The sequence below is a fragment of the Silurus meridionalis genome, unplaced genomic scaffold, assembly GCF_014805685.1.
Source record: "Silurus meridionalis isolate SWU-2019-XX unplaced genomic scaffold, ASM1480568v1 Scaffold786, whole genome shotgun sequence".
NCBI lineage: Eukaryota > Metazoa > Chordata > Actinopteri > Siluriformes > Siluridae > Silurus > Silurus meridionalis.
The window spans coordinates 1-6,030 of record NW_025804721.1 but is presented as its reverse complement, the minus strand read 5'-3'; the positions used below and the strand labels follow the sequence as shown (position 1 = coordinate 6,030).

Below are 6,030 nucleotides of genomic sequence, written 5' to 3'. Positions count from 1 at the left end.
GTGACCAAAATTCCTTCACAGCGCTGTAACAGACTCATCACAAGTTATCACAAACGCTTGATTGCAGTTGTTGCTGCTAAGTGCGGCCCAACCAAAATTAGGTTTAGGGGCAATCACTTTTCACACGGGCATGTAGTTTTGGATTTTGTTTTCTCAATAATAAAACTGCATGTTCACTTGTGTTATCGTTATCGTATCATTCGTTGTTCAATCAGGCTCTTCATCTCTCTTAAAGAGTAACTGGGAATCGGACCTTAATTATAATTTCACGGATGAGGAATGGTCCAAGGCCCTTGGTCGTGTACATTCCTCCTCTATATGCGCCCGTCATTCGTTAATACAGTGATCAGTGATGGGTGTCGGCCCACAACCCCACAAATCCTCCTTGTCATCCTTACAATCAAACATGCTCGCCTTTTGTTCAATAGTAGCAAAGAGACTTATATTACTGAACTGGAAGAATCCTCACCCACCCAGTTCTTCTCATTAGATACATGACCTGTCTCAGTTTATTCAAATAGAAAAGATCAGATTTACATAACTTAGTATTACGGAAAGGTTTTACACCACCTGGCAACCATTCTTATTGTATTTAAGAGAAAGAGGAAAATAAAATCCTGTTCTCTTTGTTTAGCCTTTTTGAGCTCTTCCCCTTGTCCCTGACTTCTTGGTAGATGTAGAAAGAGAAAGGAAAACATATATCTTAGAGAGTGTTAATGTACTTAGGTGCAAATCTTTTATTTTGTTTTATTCTTTTTTTTTCTTTCTTTCTTTCTTTCTCCTGTTCTTGATGCTCACATTCATGATTGTAATTATATGTATAACTTAGAAAGAGAGAGACCAATTTCTTGTTGTTGGACTAAATTAACCACTGTTTCATTGTCTTTCTCGCCTGAGTGTCTTTCTGTTCGAATGCATCGTGTGTCTATGTGGAAAAACATAGAGCTATCACAGCAGCAGTGTTCAGCAATTCAAAGGCCACATCTTTCGTTCATTGTTTTTATATGCTTTAAATTAGTAGTAGCATATTTATAGGTGAAGATTCTTAGAAGTAGGAATGTTTATTACTCAACTTTAGAGGCTTGCCAGACTCTCAGAATGCCATTGACAGAAGGAGGAGGAGGGGGAAAGGAGGAGGAGGAGGAGGGCTGGAAGCCTGAGGTCGCTCTAAATCCGTTTAAAAAGCGCAAGAGCTCTCCGTGCTGTATCAAACACACGTACGTATAAACATACGCGCGCGTGCGCACGCACACACACACACACACACACACACCACTCGACACCTTGTAACGCCGTCGCTCCTTGTCCTGTGGAACTCGGGTAATCTGAGCAGTGGAACACTCAGCTGAGATCTTTGCGACTCTTGACAGCTTGAAGACGTGACGCACGTTTTTAAACTAAACTGGTAAGTGGATATTAAATATTACGCAGCAATGCAAAACACTCCTAAAAACCCTGTTTTGCTGAAAAACTTTACCTGACTGTTGTTGGAGGTGTGTCATGGTGGGAGTGTCTGTCATCCAATAAACCTTTCATTATATTGCACGTTTCAAAAATATAAACACCAACACAAGCCAGTCATCTCACTTCTATAGAACGCAAACCAAAGTCACAATCTTAATGCCAAGTATGAAGATGGTTGGTCGGCTTCCACTGGTGCAGCATAATTAGGTGAAGGTGTTGTGCATTTTTATGGTTGCTTTAAAGCAATTAATAAGATCTGATAAGATGGTATTATTTGTATTATTTGAGTGTAAGACATTGACCTACTTCTCCCTAATTTTCAGGTTTGTTTGTGTCCGACATGTTTATATACAGTAACTGATTTTGCGCACACACACACACACACACACACACATGCACGCACAAAAAGGCTGTTGCCTTAACCATTAATACGCCCAATTGCATATTCGGTAAAAGCTTTTATTCGTCAGATATTAATTGCTGAGATTTATTACGTCATAAACCACAAGACGCACCACCTGACTAAGCTGTGTACATTCATTACTCCGGGCGGCTTGGGCTCGCGAAGCGTCACGTACAGCACGCGAGCAGTTCGGCTCGCGCGCTGGTGTTTACAAAGTGGGAACGGCGTAGACATTTAGACATTAACGAGCTGATACGATTATCCTTTCGCTGATTATTTATATGTTAACTGGACATAATGTTGCTATTGCATCCTTCACTTTACCATATGTTTGAGGCGCGGTGCTCTCGTTTGCTTGTTCGATGAGGCCAAACCCATTTCTCCACGCGTTGGCTCATATAGTTAAAACCCGTAATAAATCCATGGAATTAAAACTGAAGTGACATCTGTGCATTATACCTAGAATTACAATATGCTGGCAATAAAAAAATCAGGAAATCATTTTGTGCACATCTTGAAGTGTCACAAGTATGAACAATTTACAATGAATCTCACTTGTTATTATTAGTTTAATGCTCCACTTGTGTTTTCAAATATCCATATTGAGATATACACGTGTAAAAAACACACAATTGCAGACTTTTGTCACACAGATAATTTTGTAACTTGTTATGCAAACTAATGCATTCGACGGGTTTTGTGTTACTACACATCTGACCTAGCAGGTGGTTCTATCTACTTTATTTTGATCAAGGTGGATCCAGAGCCTTTATTAGGAATACTGGGGGAAGGCAAAAAGATATATACTCTGCTTTTCCATTGCAGGATATGTCACACACATGTACACACAGCTAGCATGTTTTTGGGAGGTAGAAACTGGAGAACTGGAGACACAAGTTGTGTAGAATATGTTAAACTCTACACAACCTCAGTTCAGGTCTGAAACTCTACCAAATCCACCACCAGTACTGTGCTGGGTGCAGTGCCAGGAATCCAATGTCCTTAAAATAGACAATACTCCAGAATTGTAATACAGTATATTGCTATACATAGCATCAGCGTGCTTACAGAAAAATCAATCAGTTATTGTGTGAAAAGTTAATTCTAATGTCATTTTCATACCATGGTCCAAAAAGCATTTTGGAAACCCTGACTGTATGATTAACAAAATTATTGACTGATGGAAAATCTCTTACTTATACAAAAAGAAAGCAGAATGTGAGTTGGAAACTTGCAATAGTATGAATTGTTTAGTGACATTTGCACTCATGTACTGTTCCTAGAAACAGTTACAGAAAAGGTGTGGTGATGTGTGGTAAAGTAAAAACTTTTTTTATTGCTTCTCAGAAAATGTCACGTTGAATTCCTGTTTTTGTGGTAACATAACCTGCAACAGCAAAAGAACAAATATTGTCTTGAGCTTTCATTTAATTTAATAACATTAAAAAGTTGTGTAGACAAGTAGACAGTTTGTTTATAAATGTTTTGGATGTGTACTTGGATTTAGTTGACTGACCACTCGAGCAGCAAAACAGCTTAACCATAGCTTTTTCACATTATCCTGTGACTCCAGTTATGTAACTATAGATAAATGAAAGTTGGCTCGGTCTGACCTTATGTGCTCAGCTCTGATTTATTTTGCTCCCTCGTAAATGAGTTCTGGATTATATCCCAATTGTGTATGGTTATAGAATAAACCACTGACCAGTCAGTGTACACAACATGTCTATGTTGAATAATGAATGTGATACAAGAGAGATAACAGAGAGGAGTGAGCATTGGATATATTTATGCTAATAGGAAAGAAAACTGTAACTTGTTTTTGCTCTTCATATGAAGGGGCACAGAGAAGGGCTTATTTTTCATTACTTGTAAGGGTAATAAATATTTATTTAATTTTAAATACATAATTTAGAACAATTTTATATACTTATGTGACCCCAAGAGCCAAGTTTGATCTCATGACGAACACCAGAGTTGCAGTTCAAATCTTAACTAAACATAAACAGTACAAGGTTACATTCCTAAAGATAGACAGCTGTGATTAATGATGTAAGTGATTAGAACACAGTGTATAATACATATAAATATGCAGTAATTTTATGTTTATTGCTACACATAACACAGCTCTTAATGGTTTCCAAAACAAAGACCTACATCTTGATTACGCTGATCCATGACACTTCTGTGATAATTTTTGATTTAATCATCAAAAGCAGTAGTAGATGTAAATGTAAAAAGGCTTACTGTGATCAGTGTTCGACAGTTTTCAAAAATCATGTAAAATCTTAAGCTTTCAGTGTTTGCATATTGATTCCTTACATAATACTGTATTCATAAGCTTCTGATAAGCCTCTGCACCTCAGAGCAATTTCACATGCAAGTTTGAATAAAATATTAGGCAAATGTAATTGCCACTTTTGGCTAAATAGCAACTGACATTGTGCCAGATGGATTTTTGTGGACTGAGAACACATGATGAGTTCATCATGTGCCAGATTATTCACAGTGTGAGAAAGCTGCCAGGCATATGAGAGTTTACCAAATAGCCCTGGGTTGGAGGGAGGGAGTAGTTATATGGAAAGACTCTACAGAGAAAGATAATATTTTTAGATAAACTAAGATAACTCTTCCCAGCTTAAGAGAAAACAAGAGACTTTTCATGTAGCATGAAGGTACAGCCATGATTGCAGTTCTGTACTGGTATAAATGTTTGGTATAATTTCTTCTCAGACCCTTTATCTAATGCACATATGAAATGTGAAATGAAATGAAAAAAGATATGAAAGTGTGTAGTGTGACTATTAACACGCCTTCCCAAGTCATGTTACATTTCTATATTTTGTAATATTTCTTAAGAAAGAAGCTGGAAATCTTCAGTAATTCCTGTGAATTAGATACAAAAAGTATTGTATGCAACCTATTAGAGGGTGTATTGAATGTACACCAGTATAACTGGTTTGCAGTTCATGTTTAAACACATTTCTGATTTTTGGATGACTGTCACTATACCACTGTATTCTACAAGGCATTTGATATAATTGCTCCCCACACTGCAAGATTATCAAACTAATATTAGCAGGCCCACTATGGGAACAAGCTCTCTAGACTAATACCAATCAAGGGTTTAGCAGAATGTTGACATAGTCACAGACTAACATAGCAAAAGAGAAGAAATTTAAGAAGGGGAGATAAAATTAGATTTGATTCACTCTTAACCAGTAACAATACACAAGGGCAGAAGGAGTAAAACGTCCTTTATAACAACCCCATACATTTTATATACCTATTAAAATGGCACTTACCAGTGACAAAATTCTTTTAAAAATGTGACATATTCAATTGATTTTGCTAAAGTTTTCACATGGTATGAGGTAGTACACAGCATTTAACTGAGGCTAGTTTCAGTTTTCTGTGGTTTTTGAAACCTATTTGCTCTGGAATGTTTGCTGACAGAAAAAAAGCACTGTATTCAACATTATTGAATAAATATCTAAAACAGCTTAAAGTAAGTTTGTCTGACTATACAGAGGATGACTGTATCCAGCACTGTAATCTCAGGTTAACTCACTTAGCTATATGATAAATTTCCATGATTTCTTGATTGAATTTTGTTTGACAGTATAAAGTAATTAATTTGCTTTTGAATATTTAAATTCTAACACAACCAAATGATTCTCAATTCATACTTCTCTCTGAACTTACCCACTTCCTTTTTTTAGTTTCCCCTGGAGAAATGGGCGTGAAGGTACTCCTGTGCTTCCCATTCTACAGACGCTGCAAACAGCGATGCAAAGACCAAGAATGCCCTCCCGAAGCAGGTTAACCAGCTATACTTATTATATGACTATGATTTAATTTATGTGCCTCTCTGTATTAGCCTGCTAATTAGAATAATTTATAGCAGAACTGTTAATAAACTTGTGCTGATAGGCTGTATATGGTAGAATGAAAATGCATGATTTATCTAACACATTAGCCGTTTATAGTCTAACTTATCATAGCCGATGTACAGCTAATATAAAATATATGACAGTATAGTATTTTTCTGATCATAGTTCTAATATTACAATGTCATCTCTTAAAGAACCTGCAGTACGAAAGCTGAGCCAAAGCCACGTCTCTGCTCAACAGCATCGACAGTCAGTGAGGGTGACAGTGGA

The 6,030-nt window shown here is 36.9% G+C and overlaps 1 long non-coding RNA gene across 1 annotated transcript; it reads left to right on the top strand.

Annotated features, from left to right (window-relative positions):
• The first annotated feature begins 1,168 nt into the window (after window positions 1–1,168).
• LOC124382591 lies at window positions 1,169–6,029 on the top strand. The gene is made up of 3 exons (XR_006925089.1): window positions 1,169–1,405; window positions 5,590–5,688; window positions 5,955–6,029. It is a non-coding gene; the product is annotated as an uncharacterized LOC124382591 (long non-coding RNA).
• The last annotated feature ends 1 nt before the right edge of the window (window position 6,030 follows it).